Source organism: Tyto alba, unplaced genomic scaffold (assembly GCF_018691265.1).
Source record: "Tyto alba isolate M040663 unplaced genomic scaffold, T.alba_DEE_v4.0 Super-Scaffold_13, whole genome shotgun sequence".
In the NCBI taxonomy this organism is placed as follows: Eukaryota; Metazoa; Chordata; class Aves; order Strigiformes; family Tytonidae; genus Tyto; species Tyto alba.
In genome coordinates this window covers 17,000,808-17,025,829 of record NW_024881275.1, presented here as the reverse complement: position 1 = coordinate 17,025,829, position 25,022 = coordinate 17,000,808, and positions in this window count along the sequence as shown.

The following is a 25,022-nucleotide window of genomic DNA, read 5'->3' as shown; positions in this document are numbered from 1 at the left end:
TCAGGGGATTGTGACCAGAGCTCTGCAGAACACCATGGGGTCTTGCTCCTTCCTGTGAATCTCTGACAGGACCAGTCCAGGCCGCAGGGGAAATGGTTTGCACTTCACAGCCATCTTTGTGACTTCCAGCTTAACCCAATGGCCTCTCAGAGAGATGCAGTTGAAGTTCAAGGGCCTTGAATACCTGCTTCCAGAGGCAAGGCAGCCCCCAGTCTCATCTCAGGTTAAAAGTAGCTTTTTGCAGATGTCAGCTGTGCTTCATATAAAAGGACAAGCCTGAAGCAGGGTGTAAGAGTAAGGTGAGGTACACATTAAAAAAAAAAAAAAAAAAAAAAAAAAAGCCAGCATTTCTGATATCTATGTGCGGTGCTGAGGAGCATGCGGATGTTGCTGGTTAACCTGGAGTTTACAGAAATCACACAGAAATGCATGTCAGAAACCCCAGGCTGGCATGGCTGAACCCCCAGGAATGCTTCAGCATTCGTTCCTCCACTGTACTTGTTTAGGCAAACCAGACAAAAAGTACCTGATTTATTCTGAAGAGGGAAGCTGGAGTCCAAGGTAAACATGTATGGGCAGCACTTCTGAGTAACTTGACTTTCAAGTTTCCTGAGAGCAGTCATGCCCACGGAGTCGGTAATGAGAAGGAATTTGTTTGCTGAAGGATCTCTGGGGCTCTGTGCTTCTTTTCCAGGTGGGGGCATTCAGACAATTGATGAATGAAGCATTTTCTGTCTGGGACAGTAAATATTTAACTGGAAAGTTTAGAAAGATCTGTGCTTCTGAGTTTTCAAGGCCTCCTCAAAGTGTCTTTCCTGCAGTCATAAAACAAAAAGCACAGAAAGGAGGGCAAAGGCTAGGAAACACAGGGAAATCAAAAAATCTGTGTCCCTCTGTAGTGTGCTATAGTCTTGCATCGCCTTCTCTGCAGCATGGGTAAGAAACCTGCTGCAGCTGCCCCTCTCAGATGTCTGCAACATGCTGCAGAACATTTCTGCCTCCCTATTCAGTGTATTCGAGCACCCTTAAAATCCCATTTGTCACATTAGGTCTAATCACTGAATGTTCAGTGCTATTCTTTCCTTGAACAATCAAATATCACAAAATGTGACCTGCTTAGAAATCCCGAAGTGATAAAAAAGGGTAGGTTTTTACATGAAAATGTTTTTCTTAGGTTTTTCCGCTGTTGTGTCTGGCGGCTTTAGGACATGACATTGGCACCAGCAAGTACCTGGAATTTTTTTGGTGTGCAACCTTTAGTGGCCTGGTAGTCAAGCTGCCAGAGTGCATCAGAATGGTTTATTATAGCATTTTTGCATGAAGAACCATGGGCTTTGGAGGCCTGATCCAGGTGACGATAGGGGTTGCAACAATTTAAGCAGAAACTGGAGTTGCTCTCAAGTATCAAAACCAGCTAAATCCTTCCATTCACTAAATAGATTATATTTTGTGGTTCATCCTGGAAAAATAGCTCCAGACAAACAGTCTTAACTGTTGTTCTGTGACTGACTTCACTGGCTCAGAAAGAGCTCTGTCTCTCATTGCATCCTAAGATGTCACCGAAGTGAGTTGTGCGTGCTTAAGTCCACAGCACATTTTGTCATCAAGCACAGTGGAAAAGAGAGTTCCATGAGGTCTGCACACTCCACCGCTGCAACTGACTCAAGGGCCTTCTCCTCTCCAGGAGGATGCGCACGATGTCACCAGCGAAATGCCTGCCTAGCAAAGCTATGACAAGGAGGCTTGAATCCACACTTACCCACTCCATGGCTCACCCAGGTGGAGACTGGAAAGGGGCTCTGCTGGGGGCGAAGTGTTCTTAGAGATGTAATGCAGCCTGCTACCCTGAGAGCAGTGCATCTCTTCAGCTCAAAGCACCAGCAAGAGGAGTGTGGGAAGGACAGAAATAAAGGAGCAAAGAGATCTAACAGGGAGATTAAACGGGCTTTCTCTTGGGATTAGCATTTCTCTGGAGCATGTCTCTGCCAATCTTGATGGTGGGGTGTTTGCTGGTTCTCTGGGCTGCTTCTGAAGCGTCATTCACTTTCCTGTTGAAAGTGGTCAGAAGTGGTCCTTTCAAGCTACCTAATATTGAGTGGTCCATGGTGGCAGAGACATTTAGGAGAAAGCTACACAAGGAAGTGGTGGCAAAAAAAAAAAAAAATCCTTTGATGTAACAGAGGATATGCACAACTTAGTAAACAGTAAGGGGTGGAAGAGAAGGGCACTGGGCTTGTTCAGCCTGGAGAAAAGATGGTTGAGGAGGTACCTTGTTGCTGTCATCCACCATCTCACAGGGTTACAGAGAGAGACAGATTCTTCTCACAGTTCCACAGGGAAAAGACAAGAGGCAATGGGCACAGGTTGAAACAGCAAAAATTCTGGTTGGACATACGGAAAAAATTTCTTCCACAAGAGCAGTGCAGGTCTGGGATAGGTACCTGAGAGGTGCTAAGATCTCTGTCCTTGGAGATTCTCCAGACTGACAGGACAAGGCCCTGGGCAACCTGACCTACCTTTGTTGAGCCCTGTTTTGAGCAGAGGATTGGTCTGAAGCCCATCAGATGTAAACCTTTCTGCAATTCTTCAAGAATCTCCACAGAGATCCTTCTGAGATCTCTCTCAGTCCCGTGAGCTCCAACAGCAATACACTGCATGGGCACCTATATGAGGGTATAGCCTGGACTATAGGGAGGTGTAGGTAGGTATGCACATGCTTGGTATTGAGAAGAAATGTGCCCAACACTGTGTTTTGAAGGAAAAGCCCATCCTTCATTGTCCTTCCCAGCTACTGCACCCCTGTAAACTGTTACGCCAGTCCTCAGAAAGCAAAGCTAAACCTTTCACTACATGTGCCTGATGGCCATGTATAGAAAAAGTATGTCATAAATGCTCATGGTGTTTGATTTCTGTAGAGTGAAGCCTGTCACGTCACCGGTCTTTTGGGGAACATCCATGTCATGGCCAAAATAGCCTTAGACCTCAGCTACTGGCAACTTCCCCATGCTCTGCAGCAGGTGGGAAGAGGCACGAAGGACACAGGGAAAACAGGGACAGACAGGGCCTCTGCAGAGCAGGAAAGGTAGTGATGAAGTTGCTGAGTGCGGATCTGCTGGAAGTGTACATAGACTTGGGAAGGATCTGCTGAACTTACAGTGGGATGCTGCACCAAGGGCTGCATGGAGACGACAAGGGAAAATTAAAATCAGGAAGCCTGGTTAGGTTTTGGCTCTACTGCAGAAAACACAGATAGAAGCTGTTTTCCAAGGTAACTGGCTGAATGGAAAACCTTGTGGTAGGTGTGTGCTTGTGTTCCTCCACTATTTGAAAAGTCCTTGAGCCCACAGACTGCCTCAGAGCAGAGGTGGGCCCCTCCTGGGCTTATGTGGTGTGAGAGGAGCTGGTGGAGGGGCTAGGCTTGCCTACGTCCTCAAGAGGGAACTGTGTGAAGTCTTCTTTCCCAGAAGGACCATGAGGACCAGATGTGGAAGGGATGGGGCTTTAGCAGCAGAGAGGCCAGATGTGCTATTGCCACATACCTCTGGAAGGATGGAGGCAAGCAGACAAGTGGAAGTGAGAGATCTCCAAGCATGGCTGGGATGGCATAGGTAGTCTCTGGAGGATTATGGAGATGGTCTGGAAGTAAACGGGGCTGTCACTGACAGCATATTTCTCAATACATCTGTCTTTTTTGCCTGTGAGTCACCAGCAAGCTGGAGGAATGGCTCATGCAAGAATCTCCCCCCACGCAGAGGTGTGTGTGAGCGGTCCCTGTGCACTGCAGAGCACAGCTCCATTGGGATGTCACCTGGCAGTACCTGGTTGCAGCTAGCTCTGCCCACCAGAAAGCAGCTCTCCATGGTTGTGTAAGCCTGCATTCAAACTTCAGGTGCTTCTGTAGAAGATCTCTTCTTTTTTCTTAGTCTTTAAACATTTGTCTTCCGATTGTAATTGGTTTTTAACAAATCCTACACAAAATTTCTCAACTACTTTTTAACAAAAAAACCCCACACCTCTGAAGTTTCCCACCTCTCAACAAACGGTGTGCCACTTTTGAGAGGAACTCCCCTCTTGACAAATTGATGGGTTTCTCCCCTTCTCCCTGACCTTTTTATAGACCTATCTGAATGTCTGTTCCTCCCCTTTTCCAAGGCAGAGAAGCCAGGCAAAGATGCAGGATGTTAAGCTGAAACATGTTCTGATCTCAGCCCCATGAGACAGAAACTGGAAGTAGTTTAGGGATCATTTTGTGGTTTCCTGAGGGCAGCAGACAAAGGAGATACAGCAACACTGGAGATGGAGAATGGGACATCCGGAGACCTTGCCAGGGAGGCTCAGCCCATGCTGACTTGCAGCAGAGCCTGTCCTGGTAGATGACTGCCAGGCATCCAGTGCCTTGCCTGAGTGAGCTGGTGCCCACAGCCCTTCTGCATGGAGCACCCAGCAGCTGGCATCTCTGCGCTTGCTCTTGACTCCCCGCAGAGACACCAAAAAAGCTCACATTTTAGGACTGTTGATGTATGCTGGCTTCAGTCTCTACTCAGAGGCTCAGGGAAACTAAACTCAAAAGTTTTTATGGCACCATGTCCCAGAAGAGACAAAGGAAGCGGACAACAGAGAGGCAGGACACAATGAGTAACTAGTCTTCTCCTGAAGTTTAATAACTCCAAGTTCTCCTTGCCTGCTTCCCTGGACTCCTCAGGGCAGGATACTGTCGTATCCCAGGTTGCTGCTTTGGCTGGTCATTGCAGATTTGCTGCCAGTTACTCTTCTTCAGCTCTCTTAGCACAGCGGCACACAGAGTAATCCTTGCTTCTGCGAAGTGTGTATTGAACAGATTGTTTCACTTCTTTTGTTTTTTAAACTTAGAGGGTTTGCATCCATGGCAAAGGTTAGGGTGGCAACACACCTAGAAGTACTTCAGTATGTCCAGCTGGCTTTCACTTTTACATGTTGTCACAAGCACAAGCTCCCTTCCGCCTCCTAAGATTTGTCCCCTTGTAACAGAAATTCCCCAGAAACCACAATGACAAGCTAAATGCAGTGCATGTGTTTGAGGCCTGCCCACCAGCTCCTTTCTCTTCTCTCCAGCATACGTCATCTGAGCTTTCAGGCCTCTCTCCTTTTAAAGCCCAGAGTGCTTTTGCCAACAGTCCTTATGTAAATGGAAAATTTATGCGCACACACCCATGCATGTGCAGTCATCCCTTCTGCTTGCTCACATACTCTTGCTCTCTTGAAAAGGCTGTCAGACGTCTCAGTTTTTCCAGTCAGGGCCTCTCTTTCCAGTTGCAAACTTTACCAGACAGATTTTGAGGACTCGTATATCTATCTGTTAAGTCCAGATCTAACAAGGCCCAGGTGGAGCTTGGCACCAGTCTTGTGCTGTTCTCATAAGCGCTGTAAGTCCACTGATTTTAAGAACTGCCTCCCAAACTATATCCCGTTGCTGTACACCCACACAGTACCCTTAGGAGGTAGACATGGGGACTATATCCATGCACTAAACCTGATCTCCTCTTAAATTAAACTGTGTCTTAATTTGAAAGAAATTGGAAGATCTAGTTAAGTCCCAGTACCCCATTTTCCATCTCACCACTCTGTCATATCACCTGACATCTTTGTCAGAGTGGGCTAACTCTGTTAAGAAAATTGTATTTGATATCTCATATCATGATGCGTGACATTTTACTCATGTAGACCGAGCCAAGCAGGTGCTACCTGAGGTTATTCCCATAGCATAATCCTCAGAGGGATATGGGTTCCCCATTCTTTGAAAAGAAACTGCAGATTTCATACTGCAGTGAATGAGGCCAGCAGATCACATGCAGAGACGTACAACAACCCCAATGACGTATGAGTCACCCCAAAAATGCTGAGACATCTTGACTGTATAAGAGATCCTGGGTCGGAGGAAGCAGTGCTAAGCTTCCTCCTCTTTCTGCCTGGCTTCCATCTGAAATCTGCAGCAGCCATGCAGGAAACCAGGGAAATGTGACTCACACTAATTTACACCCATGAGCAATCCTGGATTCTCACCAGTCCTGCCCAAACTCCAGCTAAAGGCACAGGGTAAACAGGAGGATGGTAATTATAGCAGTCAAATGGCTTTGCCAGCATCTTCTACTTAATCTCATTTTAGGTGCCTAATTAGTATCCCTCGAAGATCTGTGATGTACTTGTCACATGGATTAAAAAGCAAGCAACTGATAAAAAATAACTCTCTGTGGAAAGTCCTATTTCTGACTATTCCTGACACAGATCCAGCAGGCATCTGTTCTTGGCACATTGCTCCAAAGTAATGTAGCTGAAGATGTAGGAGAAGATGCTGTTTCTGGTGAAGTTTACAGCACAAGAGGAGTGGTACCTAGGCAAGCACATGGCAGTGTGCCACACCTCCTGCAGATGGAGGATGCACAACTGTCATCAATTTTTGGAGCAAGGGGACTCGATGACATGCATAAGAAGGACTCAGGGAAACCACCTGGGCAGCCCACATGGGAGCAGCTGCTGGGAGACTTAATGTCTCACAGGTAGCCATGGGAGTGGGTGGTCCTCTCTGTGCAGCTCTCATTAAGAGAATCATAGTTTGGCTCTTTAATGTGGATAGACCAGTCCACCTGCAACAACATTACAATGGTTGTGGGATTGTAATCAGAAACTGCATCCCTCCATGCTTTAAAGAAATTAGAAATTAAAGGGTCTTTAAAGAATGATTTCTACAAGACCCTGCCTGAGAGGTAGTGTGCCTGTCACCCTACTTCTGAGCTATGTCCTCACCTTTAAGAGAAGACTGGTTCACAGCATGCAAATGCCTGGAGAGGGCAAGTTTCTGACCATGTGTAGCAGTGGGCAAGTCAGAGCATTCATTCCACTTCACCTGGACCAGAGGGAAGCCTCTATCTTTGTTACTTGTAGAGGGTTTTCACTCCTTTAAAAAACAAAACAAAACAAAACAAAACCAACAACAAAACAAAAACCAAAACCTAACCCAAAATAAACAGTTTAAAGGAAGTTTCAAACTGAAGGCTCCTCAATAAACAAGAAAGCAAAGGAGTTCATTTGGAAAATGTCAGAACACGTTGTTTCTACTTTCAGGAAATTTTACTCCCCTTTTTTCAATTAAAGCTATTTGTCAGTTTGGATCAAATTTAAGAAATAATTTAGTTTGCCACCAAAGCATAACTTTACTGGCCAAATTGTGCACCTAGAAACTTCAGCTGTGGTGCTGACCCTGCTTGTCTGCCATCACGGTGTTCCTGTGTGCAACAAAGGGGCTTGTGTGGGAGCGTCACTATATGTGAAACTATATGGACAGGCTTTGACTGCAGTACAGGACTACCTTTACCAAACCCATCTGCTTCAGCTAGAGCAGATCTTTCAAAAAGATGCAGTTTTAATCTTAATGCTGCATAATTAAATTACTGACAAACTAGTAGCCAAGCCATCCACGGTCTGATTCCTCACTGACAGACCTCAGTCTCAAAAATGCAAGAAATCCCTAAGTAAACAGGGCAGAGCTGTCATCAGATTTGGACATGTGTAGCTTTGAGTGTTATGAGAAATTCTTTTGCTTCTGTGCAAAGGCTGTAACAAGTCATTTAAGCTTCCAGTGACAGAGCCAAATCTGAATAGCATTTACCAGCAAAGCAAAGGTCCCACCAGCACTGGCGTTGGTGTTTGACACAGTAGCTTCCCTCCAAATTTGCCAGGATGCTTCACCAGATCCCCCACCTGACCTCACAAGACAGGAATGTGAGGACACCAGAAGCACTCACCTGCCCAGTGATCCCCGGACAGGGACCACACATGAACCCAGCCAGGTCCCAGGGTTGTCTCTGACACCCTGTTCTCTGCAGAGGGTGGTGTTCAGGGCTCAGGCTTGCCCTGGGTGCATGAAGTTAAAAACCCCTGTCTTTGGGGTCCTTTATGCAGTCTACTGAGCTGAGATTATGGATCCCACCAGTGGGGCCTCCTCTATGTGCAATCCTTTCCGCTGTGGTCAGGGAACTGGAAGGATGCTCTGCTCCAGCGAAAACTGTTTAAGAGAAGTACCAGACTCATCACTAGGTTTTTCTCCTTCCCTAGAAAAAATAAACTGGCTTTCCTTTAATAGCAGAATCATAGTCATATTATAAACAACAACTTCTGTCTTACCGGTCTGCTTTTAAAATGCTCTAAGTGTTTGCCTTCTCAAGAGAGAGCTGATCGCCAGCACAGGCAGCAAGTATTTCATATTTACTCCAGTCAAAACACAACAAATGGGTTTTGCCCAGAGCCCGTATGGACCCCAGTATGTGCTCAGAGAGGGCCTCCTCCCTGCAGTTGGTTTCATTCAGGCAGTCGCAGCAGTGGCTGACGTGCAGCTGACGGTGGTTGCATCAGGAGACTGGAACAATATCCGTGAGCCTGAAGGAGAGACCAACCTGCTAAAGACAGGAGCTATGTCAGGGGTGAACCTGGCACGGTAGAGAAGGAGTGAATTGACATACTGTATGAAGAAAACTTGCCATTCCTGCTTCCACTACTAGGAAACCATCATCTGCCACTGGAAAAATACCACATTTTTAGTTAAAAGAACACAAATATGCAGAGCATTCACACAGCCGCTTGCTGGTCCTGCGAAGATTTTTTTGTCATCAAATCACAGGAAAATTTACATAGGAAGTAACCATCAGAGGTCTCTGGCCCAACTTCCTGTTAACCTCAAAGTTTGAATAGGTTGCTCAGGCCTTGACCTTGCAGAGTCTGCTGATATCCCTCAGCTGCAGCAGCAAAATCTTATTATCTGAACCTCTCCGTGCCTTGGGCCCGAGATTGCCTGTTCAGCTGCAGCATCTTGGGACGCTTGGGCATCACTTTGGTTGGGACTCTGGTTTGCCCAGTGCCGTCCAGTGCTCTGGCTGACTGGTCCTGCTGCTGGGGCGTGTGAAAGAGCCTGCAGCCAGTAGCTCAAGGGCTCCTCATAGACCAAACGGGCTTCCAAAACTGCATTCATGGTCTGCTTCTGGGTGGGAAGGAGAAGCCCTGTGTGGTGTCCACGCTGAGCTTCAAGCGGTGCACTCACTGGTGAACCTTCCCAGGGCTGTTTCTGGGATCATCTTGTTTTTGAGGAGTGTTGCTGGAATTACATGTTTACGAAAACAAGATAAATGGAAAGGACTTGACAGTAGCTTTCTGAATGAACATGAAGTAAAGGAACAGTCCTGTTTTTTTGCTAAGGCCTTGTTTCACTTTTATTTGGTGTGTTCAGCTCCTGTATAGAGATGTTGACAATACTGATGATGCTTTTGATTAATTATTAATATGACACTTAAGAGAGTGAGCTGTGAGCTGAGGCACCTCTGTCCAGTGTACAAACACAGAAGAGAAATGTGGAACAAGCGCAGGGTGCGAGGAGCTGGAGACAGCAGCAAGACAGCATTGCTCACTTGATAAGTCTAAATTATCGTCTGCGGGTTTTCACAGGTACTTCAGAGAAGGAAGCTTTAAAGAGAAATCAGGAGGAGAACGATAACCTGTGAATAAAGCATTGAAAAAGGAGAATGATGTTTAGCTGGTGGAACAGATGGAGATGTGGAGAATGTTTGTATCTTTTTGTTAAGTATATCTCCTAACAGGGAACAGTATTTCAGCTTGATGCAGTCAGACATTTTAGACTCTCTATAGAAAAACTATGTCCACAGCTGTGGATGTGTCTGCAGGAAGATCCTGCAAGGTTGGCTGGGCTGCTTTTAAGGGTTGGGACTTTAATTTTATACTTTGTGAAAAATCACAAAGTTGACTGAAGCCAAAATTCACAGATGGGAGAGAAAATGACAGCAGTCTGTTCTTGAGGGAGGATTATTCTGTCACACAGGACACAATAGAGACCTCTTCTTTTACTACTTTAACAAGTTTTGCTTCATGCTGGCATTCCTGCTTCAGAAAGGCACTGTCATGGGAAACGGATTCTGCCTGGAAACAAGACATTGTTCAGGATATCCCTTCTACCTCCGCGTGCTATTCAGCATTAACACAGCTGTAAGCAAAACCCTGAGACTATTGAAATTTCTTTCTTCATCTCCCCCTTTCTCTTTGACAAATGTGTGACAAGGATGCAATTGTTTGAAAGCCCAGCGATGGAGAAAACAGAGAGCGAAGCCTTCAGACGTGCCTCAGTGATTTAGAAACCTACCCCCAAGACTTGTGAAAAAGGTCACTGGAGGTCTTCCATAGGGTTCAGCTTCCCAGCAGGTCTCTGGATACTAATGCAAAGGCACTTAAATGCCTCTAACAGCTGACCCTTTTACGGATGTTCCCACCTAGGATTATCCTGGCTCTCCCGCTGAAGAATAGCCCTTAGCCAACTAATGGATCACAGTCTCTTCTCTTTGAATATCTGCAGTTTGTACTGGGTATCCGCCCAGTCAGCCAGCAGGAAGTTGTTTCTTCATTAAAATGACTAAAGCTTTTGAAACATGAAGATAAGGGTTCTTCTGATGAATCACTGCAGGGCTGCATTTGGAAAATATTGTTTCTTGTTACCCAGAAGTTACTCAGCAGCCTGCTGCTAGTGGAGCATGAACACAGAGAGGATGCTCAGGCGTTGATCTGTGAATACATTCCCCTGTCAGAGTCCAGCCCAGCCCCAAAACCAGGCCATTTTTTCCTGCAGCTGCTAGGTCATATTATGTTTGAGGTGCATGCTGGACCTTTGGCCCTTGGTATGAGCAGACATGCATGAACCCTGCCTCTGCTGTGCGATGGGGAGCACTGGGAGCACATGGGCAGTGGAAACGCGCATCCTGCCACACAAACACCATGCCGCCCTCTCCTGAGGGCACTTTTGCTCTGCCTCCTAAATGCAGAGCACTGTTTCACCCAAGCCCAGCACTCAGTGAGCTGGGCTCCCCATGCTGACCGCTTCTCTGCCTGAGGTAGAGCCCAGGCCATCACACCTCCTCCCTCTGCAGAGAAATTCCTGCTTCTCTGGGCTACACACTGACCTGTGGGTGGGAGGGCACGGGGGGGAGGTGTCTGAGCCCCTTCTGCTGAGGCTAAGCTATTTAAAGTTCAGTGGGCCAGAAAGAGGGACCAAGGGTCAGCATCACTTCTGCTCCTGCTCAGGGGAGTGTTTGCATATTTTATGCATTGGCTGTTTCGTGTAACAGCACTCCAGAAGTCCTTGGAGCAGGACAGGCACAATGGATCGCTTCTGACAGGGGCAGCTGCGACTGATAGGTGACCCTCTCAGAGTCCTGTGCTATTTTGGCTACTGACTGGAGCCCCTCCAGCCCCAGAGCAGCACGCAGCACAGCCCATGCTGGGATGGCCTGGCTCTTGCTCCTCTGCAGTGGACACTTGCACTGGTCAGGAAGATGATGCTGGCCAGTTAAGGAGAGTCACTCCTGTTACGCATCCAGCCCCTTAAGGGACTTGGCACCTGCCACCAGTGCCACTGTGGTCAGTGAGTGCACAGAGGAGTGCTAGCTGCTGTCCCCCATGCCTGCTCAGTGGCAAGAGCAGAACGTGTTGCTGGGCTCATCCTTGCACATAGGGGTGCATATTTCCTGGTGCTGTTGCTAATCTGGTCACCCACCCTGTGCCCTGGGTCCATTTGGACCCCAAGGGCCAGAGGACCTGCCAGACATCTTATCTACAGTCCACCCACGGGACCAGGAGTCCTGGGAGCCCAAGTGTCTTCCTGTCCTTGTCCCTGCAGGCTCAGGGTAGCAAGGTCTGAGGTCTGCAGGCACCGGGTACCTCCAGTGAACTTGCTCTGGGCACTGGGAGCAGAAGGTCTTTCCCAGCTCAGTTCTAGTTCTGCAAGAAGCAGTAACTTGCTCTCCATCTGCTCAAGTGCTGTCCTTCATGGTAGTACAGATACAGCCCAGGAGAAGTGACATGCCTATGAGCTTCGGGTGACTCCATTACAGGGCTAAGAGAGGTGTTTGGGCAGCAGACTTAGATCCCAAGCTCTTTCGCAAATCTCTCCACCAAACCTCTTACTCTGACTCAGACTCAAACCAGAGAGAAATGTCTGCCTCTCTGCTGCCTTTCGCCCTAAGTGACCTCTCCTGCAAGCCCTCTAGGCTTCCAAAACAAACAAACACACACACAAAAAAATCAAAGAAATGGAATATGATGAAAACTAAAAAAATGGAGAAGAACCTCAGGCATCATTTAGGAAAGGCACAGTGTCTTGCTCTGGCACTGTGCCATCTACGCTCAATGCCTAGAAGGCTGGGAAAGGTTCTGGGAGAAAAGTCCACTGCACGGGAAGATTTTAAGGACCTGAGTGGTAATGAGTCAGCGCTGAGGTTTGGATTCAGATGTTTCCTACTTAATACCTGCCAAATGTGCCGGACCTTGCTGGGGAAGGACACAGCATACCATTATCCCTGGTTCAGAGAGAGGAAACAGGAGCTGAACAGAGGGAATATGTGCACAGGATAATGCAGGAATTGGCTGAGGGTCTGAGGTGAAAATGTACAGGTTTCAGCCTCCCTGGGGCATAAGATGCAGGAGATGGAGAACCATTTATGCCAATCCCATAGCCATTGCTGTTGTGTTGGTTCGTGGGAGAGGGAAGATGGGCTGAAGAAGGGAAGGTGATGCCATGCTTTTGATGCAGAATTATCTCCTAGTGGTGGAGGAACAAAGGCAGAGCAAAAGAGCAATGCTCTGCCCCTGGCGGATCTGTCTGAGGTCAGTTCACACCCCTGGGGACCACACTGGGTCCCTTCCTTCAGCCTCTCTTGTGGCTGTGTCCCCAGTCCTACCAGGCTTTGTTCTGCACATCAATGTGAGTCAGCCTGTTTCTCTTTGGCAGTGCTTAGCAGGCTTGGGGGCCAGGGAATTCATGGGACAGTTCAGTCCAGCCACTCCTGTGACCAGCAGGTTCCAGGGCCACCTGTGATGGTGGGAACTCCAAATACAGGCAACAGCTGATGTCCTGTGTTACAGGGATAGGAAAAGGACCATGCTCCGTTCCTCCTGTCAACACATGATGGAAATGGCACTCTCTGGGACTGCTGTGGCTCTTCTGTGTTGGTTTCAGAGCTTCCTTCCTTCCTTTCCCACCTCCTCCTGAACAGCTCCGAAGGCTCACATGCCCCCAGGTCTTTGTAGTGAACAAAGAGCTGGAGATGGTCTCAGCTAGATCATGAACCACATGTGTGTCTTTCCATCTCATGGGGTCTCCAGGTTATTAGCTGGGACTCTGCCTTGGCATTTAGCTGCCCAGACAGGAGCTGGGACAGACCTCATCTGGCTCCATCCAACAGGAGGACAAGTAAGCTCTGAGCCTCAGGCTCCCAGCGTATTTAATGCTGGACTAGCTCCTACATCTCTGCTTTGCAAAGCTGCTAACTCTGCTGAGTTATCCCCATGCAGAGCTGGGTGCTGCCAGGAATGTGCCTGCTGAACTGCCCATAAGGGGAGAGGATCCCGTGTCAGCCCCTCCAGACAGGGAGCAGGAGCAAACTGCAAAGCAACTGCTGCATGAGAAGATACTGCCTGATAGCTAGAGCAGGCCAAATGCCTTTACCTATTGCACAGGGCTGCTGCCCCTACAAGGAGGTTGAGCAATAAACCGTCAGGAATTTGATCAGGAGCTAAATCCCAGTTACCAAATACGGGTTGCATCAGGCCAGTGTGTGGGCGCAAACCCTCTTTATGCTCCGTTTGCCCTCGTTCTGGCGCTGCCCCTACCATGAGATCATTGGAAAACAGCTTTGTGCACCGCAGCCCCACAAGACACGCTTCCCTCCACACCCAGCCTCGACCCCGGAGGCTCACACAGTGCCGAAACACCCGTCACTCGGTGGAGAGGTGAGGCGGCACCATTTGACTGCCATGCAAGCTGTGCAGTGCCTGGGGCTAGGAGGTTTGGCATCAGAAAGACAGTTGTGGTCAGTCCCCCGAGCTAGCACCGTGGGGAGAGGCTGAACTCTGTGATGGAAGAACTTGGGGCGAGCATCAGACATTGACTGTGTTTTATTTTGGACATGCTAGCTGGCCTTACAGCAGCAACATGAGCTAATATTGTTTCCCTGGCCATAGCGATGACCCTTATTGCCCAAGAGGTGTTGTACAAAAGGGCACGCTGCTGCACACACCTCTTGATCCCATACTGATAAGGGCACTGGTGACTCTGGAGCTAGGTCAGCATCTACACTGACAGCTGTGCCAAACAGCTGGACGTAAGAGGAAGGGGAGAGGATCCTCAAGACCCAAGGTGCTGACATGAAAACCCATTTCCCCATGACCAACCATCCAGTTTGCTTTGTAGCAGTGCTGGACTTTGGTGCCACAGACATCAGCAGAAGGTACCAGGAGACGAATCCAGGCCTCCTGGCAGTGCCCTCACCCAGGGTCCCTTGCTCTTTGGGGAACCTCCTTCCAGCCCAGCCACACAGCACGCAAGGCCACCGCTCCCGTCCAGGTCCCCCTGAGTCCAGACACCCAGGGAACAGTGACACAGCCCCAACCCACCACCGAGGGGTCATGGTGCTGCCAGAGCTGCCACGACCCACCCAGTTTTTCAGGTTGTGGCAGACCCTGGGTTTCAGGTTGCACCGGGAGGACATTCCTCCAGCACCATGCTCCTTGCAGGGCTAATCCACAGGGGAATGTGCCAGCACGCGTGGCAGCCCCACACCGCGCCAGACTGGCTGGAGGTGGCACCCCCGCACCATCCTCTCCTGACCTGAGCCGCATGAGTAGTGACCTGGGAAGGTCCTCACCAAGTCCGGGGTAGTCTTACAGCTCCAGCAAACCTCATGACCTTTGTTGCTGCCAGAGACCCTTTTGCAGCTCAAACCTGCACACAGCAAAGTTTAAGGAGTGGCAAGACACCAGTTGTCTCTGGTGAAGCCCTGCTGCAGGGACTCCAGCATTTCACTGCCTGCCAGGTGTAAGCACCAAGAGATCTACTAAGGTCTCAGCTCATCCAAAAAGGACAAGTGGTTTTCTCTCCTCCTGTCTTGCAGAACAGGGCCTGCATCTACTGAAAGGTTGCAGCACTTCTGCTAGTGTTCTGGCCATTTCAGAAACAACTTTCTTTAAAACTTTTTAGTGGTTTATGCTTTTTTAAGTGGTCACCTCACCTGAGCACAACTTTTCTGCAGGTGCCACACCTCTATTAATAAACAGATGTGGGAAAGACTGGGATGGAAAAGTCTTCCTCTCTATGACTTCATGATGCTTTTGCTTTTTGCTGTTATCATGCCAACATCTTTATCTTACAAAGTGAAATGTTTTAAACAATAATGGAAAAATTATCTTCTTTAATCCACACACTGGAGGGGAGCTCTCTTGAGCTACTATTCTGCAATCAGTTGTATGTGTCTGCAAAGATTTCAGGTGAAGAAAGCAAGCTAAAGTAGTTAAAAGACTTGCCAAAGGACGCAGAGAAAAATTATTTCAATCTACTATAGCTTCAAGAAATCCAAACTCCCTTTCCCCAGCCCAAATATTTAGGTTGGGCTTGTACTTTCACCCCAACTGCCATGTTGTCCTTGCTAGAAAAATCTGGTTGCAAATAACCTTAAACCTTTGTCAAAACTCCAGTGCTGCTCTGTTTGGACTTGGCCAATGTAACCTCTGCTAAAAAATGCAGAAAATATTTCAAAGTCAAACTTTAAAGGGACAGCCATTGTTTTATTTGTGTTTAATTAAAAATAATAATAATAATAATTGTTTTCCAGGCCCATGGTAATTAGCAATCCAATCTACAGCTCCCATGGGAAAGAGCCTCTGCTTCTGGAAGAAGTGTGCTTGAATATTGACTTGCTCTAGACATCGCCAAGGTTTTGAGTACAGCAATTTGTTGGGAGGGGGTTTCCAACTTTGAGTCCGTAGCAGTTAAACTGTCGTGCTCCAAACCACAGAGTTTTACTACGGTCTCCATTTCCCTTTGTTTTACCTGAACTTCTCATCCCACTCTGCAAATCCAATGCCAGAATGAGTCATTCCTGCAGGATTAGCTCCTATTTTTCAACTCCTCTGTCAGTGTTGCCCAGACTAGTTCTGAGGAGAAAAAATTGACACTCCCCATTCAATAAAGCTGTGTAACAAGTGACTGAAAGAAATTACCTCCAGTGCTCAGCTATTTACACTGAACCAGCAAGGACCACCCCCTCTTACCAGGGTAACAGAGCCCTCTGCACAGCTCAGCGCCGCTGACAGCAGCCAGCCGGCAGCCCCAGCGAAAGGGACGTACCAGTGCCCCCCTCCTGCAAGCCAACCCCCCCCTCGCTGCTGTGGTCCACACAGGGATGTTGGCTTGGTCCTCAGCCCGGAGGGGGGGTCCCAAGGATCACCTGCGAGGACCCCCAAGAAGGATCAAGGGCAGCCGTGGGGTGCACCGCCCCAGCTTTTGTTGTCTGAGCACTGGGGGGCTGGGTTGAGCCCATCTCTGGTCCTCCTGCCTTTGGGATGGAGGTACCTTCTGGAGACACTCTCCCACAGCAAAATTGCATTGTCTCACAGAAGAATAAAGAGGAGGGAAACTCAAAGGCCTCAGAAAGATGCCACCTTCCTTCCCCTTCCCTGTCCAAAACACATTCCTGAAAGTGATTGTTTAAATAACTTCTTAAAAATCTGTTTTCTGATAATAATCCAGCACCTGGCAAATCTGTGATTTGCAAATGAAGACCCCAACTGCATAAGTAAAACTATCAGAGCCAGCCGGGAGAAATAAGATCTGAGCACCTGGCATTTTGAGAAGTCATTTTGCTTGTGTCCATGGGTCATTTTCCTGTAGCATTGACAGAACTTGAGCTAACTTGACAGAAACTTCTGGAAATCATGTTTCTCCCACAGTAACAGGGAGAACTGCAGAAATGACAAGGTTTCTGGTCCAGCAAAAGCTCAAAGCAGGGTTATGTCCCAAACTAGATCAGTTTGCTCAAGACCATGACCAGGCAAGTTTTAAAAATCCCAAAGGACAGAGATCTCACCATCCCTTTGGGAAACCTATCTCGTGGCACAGATTTCACACATGAAATACAGGCTAGTCACAGAACGATTAAGACCAGACTGCCAAAAATGAAGAGAGATTTCTAAAACTTTTTACTCTCCCTGAAAATACACACAGTACAGTGTATAATTTTAACAGCAGCACGAAACTTAAAAATGCTTCTTTCTATCCAGATTGCCATGACCTACACGCTTTTGGAAACATGCATGGCCTCAGGTAAACACTGGGCAGATGCTTATCTAGTGTAAATCCCCACAGGTCTGTTAACTTCAGCAGGACTCCAGTTATTCACAGCCTTTGCAGTCTTGTTAAAGAAAAGTTTTGAATTTCAGAAATAACCTGTTTCCTCGTCTGGGGCTAGACATTTTGCTACAGGCTCAAGCAAAACTCCAGCAAATTTCTGTAGGTACTCGTAAATAGGGCATTACTTGGTAATTACCATGGTGATTGTTAAAGGGTCAGAGAGTGGCCATGAGAACAAAAAGGCTGAGGGAAAAAAAAAAAAAAAAAACAGAAGCTCTTTGTAAACGTATTCAGATTTTGTCTGCCAGCGCCAATAAGCTCAAACTATCCCCACCTTACTTTTTTTTTTTTTTTTTTTTTTTTTAAATAAAGGCTATTTACATCCCTCACACATGGAATTACAGCAGTTGGTACTGCTGGGTCTTACCAATCTATCCCTTGTCAGTGTCTGCCTGACAGCTGAATTCACTGGTGGCAGTGGTACTCACAACTCACCCTATAGCCGGGTGCTTTATGCATTGCACAGCCACACACACCCCCCCAGACACACTAGCACATGAACATGTGCCATTTTAAGAACAATTTTCCTTGCCTCAGACGAACACTCCCCGTCCTGAGCACCTACCTGGCAGTGCCCAGGGCCAGGAAAGAGCCCAGGGAGGCTCCTCAGCTTTAACTGGGAGCTACTTTCGAGCTGGGGCTTTTGCCTCTGGCCCCAGGGCCACGCTGTGGCTGTGCCCCTCTTCACAATCCCTAATTTGGACCCTGGCCCGCTGTCTTGGCCTCTCAGCTCTGCCTCTGACCTGCCTCGTCGCTGAGGACTTCCCCAGAAAACCTCAAAGCATCAGAAATCTAACACAGGAAAGTGCTGGGTGCTGAGACCAACCTACTGTAACATCTTATTTTTATTAATCAAGTAGAGTTGTGCAAAGTGTGCTGAAAGCTACAGTTTCCAGGGAAGGAATAGCAACATCTGGTTCATTTAATAATGCTCAGTAATACAGTTTAATCAGTGTTTTTCTTTGGTTTAAAGAAAAAAATGAGAACAAAAAGAACCCAACAGAGCAGTCCAGAGCACTAGAAGGTTTTTGTGGTCTGTGTAGACCAGTCTTAGAAGCTGTGACATTATTTTTCATATTTATTTGCTAGTACCAAAGCGATGCTGAGCATGAAAGACCTGGAGGAGAAGACACTTTGGTGGGCACAGCCTTTTTTGTCCATCCCTTCAAGATCTTCCTTACAAAACAAACCTCCCAACCAGTCTTGCAGCAAAGTCTCTTCATCTTCCAGCTCCAGCCCCAACTCCTCCTCTCCACATTACCTGCTCTTCCATGTTGCTTCTTGTCGTGGTTTAGGCCCCAGGACACTTCTCATTCTCCTCCTTCTCTTTGCCCTGCTTCACATGTTCCCTGTCTCCCTCCACTGCTCTCATCTACTTGCTCCCAAGTTTCTTTCCTTTGCCTCCTTCTTTGGCTGACCTACTTTTTGTGACCACAGAGTCCTCTGCAAGGACTACAGTGCAGAACATGTCAAGGGACAGGAAATTGGTTACTAAATTATAGAACAACTCCACTGCAATTTGTTAAAGACTTTTAAATAGCCATATTTGGGTGAAGCAACAGGAAGAACATGACCAACAAAGAACACTACCAAGAAACTTCTCCCGCCTGTGTTGCAAAATTAATCTACTAACACTACAGTTTGGTCAAAAAGACCTGTCCCCTCTCCGTCCCATGCTGAAGTGCTGGCTAGGAAAAGCTGATATCCAGGGCAGTTTGGTTCTGTCTGCAACGAAGGAAAAAAGACCCAAGCATTTCTCTACAAACAACCTACTGAAGTAAAGCGGGATATTTGCAAAGATGTTTTGTTCACACTACGGCAATTAATTAACTTAAATAATTATTCTTAAATGAAATTCCAAGCTTCCGAAACAAGCAATAAACAATTCTCTGTAAACTGCTGCATCCTAATATTTTCTATCAAACATCAGGTTTCACCAGTAGCTCCAGAGAGGGATGAACTAGTGCTCTGGCAAGCAAAATCTGGCTTCAGATGACAAGCTACCCTTTCCTTCCACAAGCCGCAGGGTCCTTCCAGCCCCGTGGGCCCCTTGCAGGAGCTCCCGTCACAACTGGCAGAGAGTCCAGCAGAGCAGACAGGTCCCGGCAGGGCACCTGGGAAACACGGAGCAGGAGATGTTCATCCTACAGGATCTGAGCCACCGGTGTGTCCTGCATGTTTGGCCTTCACCTGCTCTGCCAAATACATATACCAAATACATGAGCAACACTAACGATGGTGGCCCCGCGTGCAGAAGAAGTTCTTCTGACTGGCTGGTTTCCCTACCCTCAGCTTTCTGCAACAGCCTTGCTTCTGCTATCACACCGGGACACAAACAGAGGAAACTATACCCAAAGCTGGCACCGTGTTGCGCACACAGCTGCCTGCAGTGGCCGCGGGAGGCCGCGAGTGGCAGGGAAGACTGGAAGGGGAAAGGTGAACCTCGCTACAAGGAGTGTGAACGCCAAAGACCTAAGCCACCCCTAGAGGGGATTAAATCTCTCAAAACTGTTGAATGACTGGCCAAATAGAACATTTGATAGGCAAAATAGAAAGAACTTATTTCCATGCCAACAGAGCCTGATGGCTATTCAAAGGTGCCCATCTGGAAGATTTTCATGAGGTGCTGAAATGCACAGGCTTCAATGGAGCAAGAGCCATGCAAACCTCACAACACCTGCAAAAAAAAAAAAAAAGCATAGCAAGTGATTTTTGGCTTACAGAAGAGAGCCTGACTCTGCTTTGCATGTTCCCAGAAAAAGTCAGCTCCTTCTCTTTGCAGCATCTGACAGATCTGCTCAAGTCCCAGTGACTTCTTGGCAGTGCAAAAGTAAGACAGGGCAGCTCATCCTCTTGTAAACCAGCTCTAAAAACTGCTTCAGCAGGAGGACAAATGAATGTGCCATAGCCCATCCAGTTCAGGCTGGACCCACTTCACTCCGCCAAGAAGGTGTCTGCTCCTTGCTGCCTATGTCACACGTAGTGTTTTCTGCTGCTTCAATTTGTGGCTCTGTACCTTAGCTAATTGAGTCTCTTGTTGCCAGTTTGCACAGCGAGGTTGTGTGTTTAACCTGCTGTTTAGGCAGTGCTGGCACAGACTTACGTTTGCATGACAAACCATGCTTGTCCTCACGAAACCCGGTATGGAGTGTGTCTCATGCACACCATTCCCCAGCTCCTCTGCGGCAGGGCCCCAGCTCTGCCAGTCACTTCCCAGCTGGGACAGACACACAGAGTTACCCTGTCCCAGTGCACCACTGGAACACTTCCCTTGCTGGGCTTTATGAGCTTCCTGGCAGTCCAGTGCTCCCATTTCTGGTGGTCCCTCTAGGTTGAGGTTCTGCTTTTTCTCGTGTCAGCCACCCCCTCTAGATCAGCACTACCGTCACCCTACAGCACCAATCCCACACACCACCCATGCTGTGTGCCACCCCTCCTGCCACTGCACTCCCAGCAAATTGCCCCAAGTGGGGCAAGGGATCCCAAGGCAGTGGGCAGAAGTGATGCCCTGCTTTGAGAGAGCCTGCCCTGGTCTGCCCACGTGCACGTTCACCCGTCACAGCACACCCTCTGCAGATCCTGCTCACCCTCTGTGACTTAGGGGAGCTGCTGGGCTGTCAGAGAAACATGCTGGGTGGCTTCTCTTGCTGCCCTCCAGACCAGGTTAGGTGGAACCATGATGGATAGAGACTGAAGCTCCCCATGCCTCTTGACTCAGTCAGATTTTCTCTCCTACAGCCCAGAGACATAGCCTGTTTTAAAACCACCATGGGTTGTTTTTGTTTTGTTTTGGGTTTTTTTTGATACAAGAATTCAACAGCCAACTCAAGCTTCCCCCACAAACCTGGCTACATCCACATGATGCTCTCAGCAAGTAATTCTTTCTTCCCTGCAGCCCCAAGTTCCTGCAGAAAACTCAATCAGTGCATGATAAGCAGCACTAATTTGGAAAAGCAGGACAGATGATAAACAACCAGGGCACTGATGCAGAGTGAAACCTTGCTCCCACAAGACAAGGCATGTGAATATCTGATGCAAATATGTAATGAACACATCCCACCAGTCTGTTGCTTTCCAGCCCGTCTTCTGCCATGTGACTGCACTCCGTGTGGCAGCTGCACATCAGTTCTCCCTCAGAGGTTTCATGATAGAGCCTCATGCCACACTCTGGGTATAAAGTGTTTCCAAAATCCATGGAATCACCTCTCTGCTTTTGTCTCCCACTAACTCCAGTCAGGTGCAAGTTGTCTTAAGCTCAGTGACTTTTAACACTTCTTTGCAGACCTGTGCTCTGAAAGTGTGTGAAGGATGTCCCCATCACCTGTCTTGTTCCAAGAGGCTCAGTCTTGTGTCGCCCTCTCAGATCCTAATCATGAGCTGCAGGTAGGGCTCCTTTGTCACAAAGCATCATGAAGTGTCTGGCTGTGATGCTTCCCACACTTTCAGTAGCAAAGTCTTTACACCAAACACAGAGAGAACGGAGAAAAAGTTGCAGTCCCACTGCAGAGGAAGCTGAGCTTGGGGTGCAGGCTGTGCCATGGAGTATAGGCTCTCATTTCATTTCTTTTAAGCCAAACTGATCTGGGATTTTGGCTCTGCTGGACACTTGACTTGGAGCACATGAAATACAGCTCTGCTGTTCCTGGGACACAGAGGCAAAAAGAAACATTTCCTCCTTTCAAAGAGGAGAGGAGTTCTGATGGTGAAACCAAAACTATGAATGTGGCACACCTCATGGGGCTATCCACACATTTAATATCTGCTCCTCTCTCATTTGGTTGAGGTGGGAGAAGCCACTCAGGTCACAGGACTAGCGGGGAGCAGGGCTTCCCAGTATGGAAGGATCCTCTTGAAGGATTGCAACAGTGCAGTTTGTAATACAGGAGCAACTTTTTCCGGGGGTGGAATTTGCTCTTGGAGACACAAGCAGGCGGGATTTTGGCTGGGGTAATTCTCTGGCACCTACAGGTACTAACAAACTCCAGCCTTGAGAGGACAAGGCACAATACCCTTGTGCAGGATACACTCTGCAGTGTCTGGTCTCAAAATCAGTGAGCACTTTGCTCAGTTGAAGGCTCCAGATCTCAGTGTAGGCAGGATCTGAGTTGGGAAATTTAGACAGAAAAAATGCTGACTCTAAACTTTGTCCCAGAGACCAAAAGAAAGGCCAGGCTGTAGCTTTTGTATGGCTAATATTCCTGTAGATATCATACATTTTCTATTGCATTATGAACTCCAAATGTTTAATCAATGCATGGCATTTTCTATTTTACTTACCTTTGTCCCTCCTCCAGAATAGCTGAAACAAAAGAGAAAACAAAATTTTCACAAACATGAAAAGTACCAACTCTCCTGCTCCAGCAACAGGCACCTCTTTGATTTATAAGTGGAGGAGACCTGCAGTCTAAGTTCCACTTGGGTGAGTCCGAGTTTCATGTTCCCCATAGTTCCCTCCCCATGGGAACTGGTACTCAAAAGAGACACCAATGCTTAAAATGGGACATAATCCTGCTCTCAGAGTGGAGAGCTGAAAATGTTTTTAAATAGGCTGATGATAATGTCAGATTGAGGATAGTCTCCAGGCCACCACAATATACACCAAGTTGTATATATATATATATACACATATATATACTCACAAATACTGTCATTACAGTATTTGTAACAGTATTTGTATATGTACTGGTGTGTGTGTATATATATATATATATATATATATACTCACAAATACTGTCATTACAGTTTAACCTGCACAATGAGGAAAGGCAAAGGGACAAGAGCCAGCACATGCTGTTTGGGTATCCATTTCACTCTGCCTACATGCTGGGCCCTGCCAAGGAAAGTGCTTTCTTGGGAAAGGATTTTCATGGCCAGCAGGGAGGGCAAGAGCAGCTGCTCAGCACGCCATCCCACCTCGGCACACACCTCTCTAATTCCCCATCCTCTACAAGTGCGAAGTGAAGCATGATCTGACTTTGCCCTCTGGAGGCACAGAATTGGCATGGCGCAGAGAGACACACAGCCCCAGAGGTGACTGAACTACCGCACTGCCTTTTGGAAAATCTGGTAGGAAGATTCATCCCCAGCTACAGCTTCCCGTGAGCCAGAGGGCAGAGCACTGCTGGTGAGGCATCCTCACCGCTTTCGTCTCACACTGCGGGAGTCAGTTTCTTGGTTTCTCCAGGGTAATACTACCCTAGTGTTTTGCATACTTCAAGAGCAAGGGTGTCAGTACAGGAGGCTGATTTTTCTTTTGGCACAAACTCTGCAGCATGTGATTTGAAATACTGCCACAAGTCTGAATCCAGCTACTGGAACTGCACACGTGGGTCCTCAGAGAGTGGCACTTCTTGGATTATTCCGCTAGCTCCAGAGTTTATTCTGCCACCTCCCAGATCACTGGGAAGCTTCAGGAATAAGCAGGTGGTCAAAGACTCTGGGGTCCCCTTACTTACTAGAAACCAGGGATGGGGTTTGTTTGCTGTGTGCAAATGGATCCTCACACACACTGATTTTTGTCCAAGCAGAGAAACCTTCATGGGAGCCCTGTTTCACTAGGATGAACATCTCCCACCTCCATTTGCTCCCACAAATACCATTTGTGCAATGGCAAAGAGTGCTTTGGGAAAGCTTTTCCCACAGAGATAGGCTCAGCAGTGCACTGGTGACCTGAGTTTTGGGAGAACTGGCAGGAGGCAGCAAGATGTGGGCAGGATCAGCTGCGCAGCCATGCACAGCACCTGCACACCTATGCACATCCACCCCTCTGCACACCCGTTCCCCTGCACTCACCTCTGCCCACATCCATTCCTGCACACCTGCAGATGCTCATGCCTTGCGCCCAGCCACACACGTGTGCACACTGGCATGTGTTGGTACACACACTCGCATCTCAGTGCACACCCACGAGGATCCTCAACCTCACACCAGTGCCCTTCCACACTAAGGTACCTGCGGGTGGTCCCTCTCCCATGCACATATCCGCCTGTGCACACCTGCACACACTAACCCTCTCCATCCCACATCTAGAGCCTCCTGCCATTCCTTTTATCCTTTGCCTCCTGAGGATCACCATGCCAGACGGCGGGGAGGATGTGCTGTCCCCCGCCAGCCCTGCGGGCATGTGCCACAGGGGTACAAGTCCTGGACTAGTGTCCCTCGCTACCTGGGCGCTTGTTCTGGCCCACAGTCTTAGGGTCTGACCCTCAGCCCCAAGTGTCTGAGCAAGCAGGAGGGAGCTGGCAGGTAAGTATGTCCCAGCAGCAGCCTGTGGAGAGCCTGGCATCCTTCCTGGGTGAAAGGATCACGTACCTGGAGGTCCTGTGGCACAAGGATCAGGGACAAGCAGGTCAGGTTAGGGGTAAACCAGGGGCACAGGAGCCCAGCTCTGTGCCAAATTGCTGCTGGGGACCGAAGGCAAGGGCCCCCATCCGTGCTCATTTTATGTAGCGGCTCTGCACACGAGTTGCACTGCCTAAACCCACACTCGTGGTCTCTCCCCGTGTAGATCTGTCACCGGGTGTTTTTTGCAAGTTTAATTCGTTTCTCCCGCTTCGCTGTCTCGAAGGAGCGTGGGGCTCCACGGGCGCCGCTGCCTGCAGCCGCCTGCCCTGCGCCGCGGACCCGCAGCATCCCCTCCGGCAGCGCTGGCCCCTCACCCCACCCCACCCACCCCACCCCACCCCGCCGCCCGCACCGGCCCCGAAGGCGCCGACGCTTGGGCATTCCCATGCCGGGACCCCCCGCACCGGGA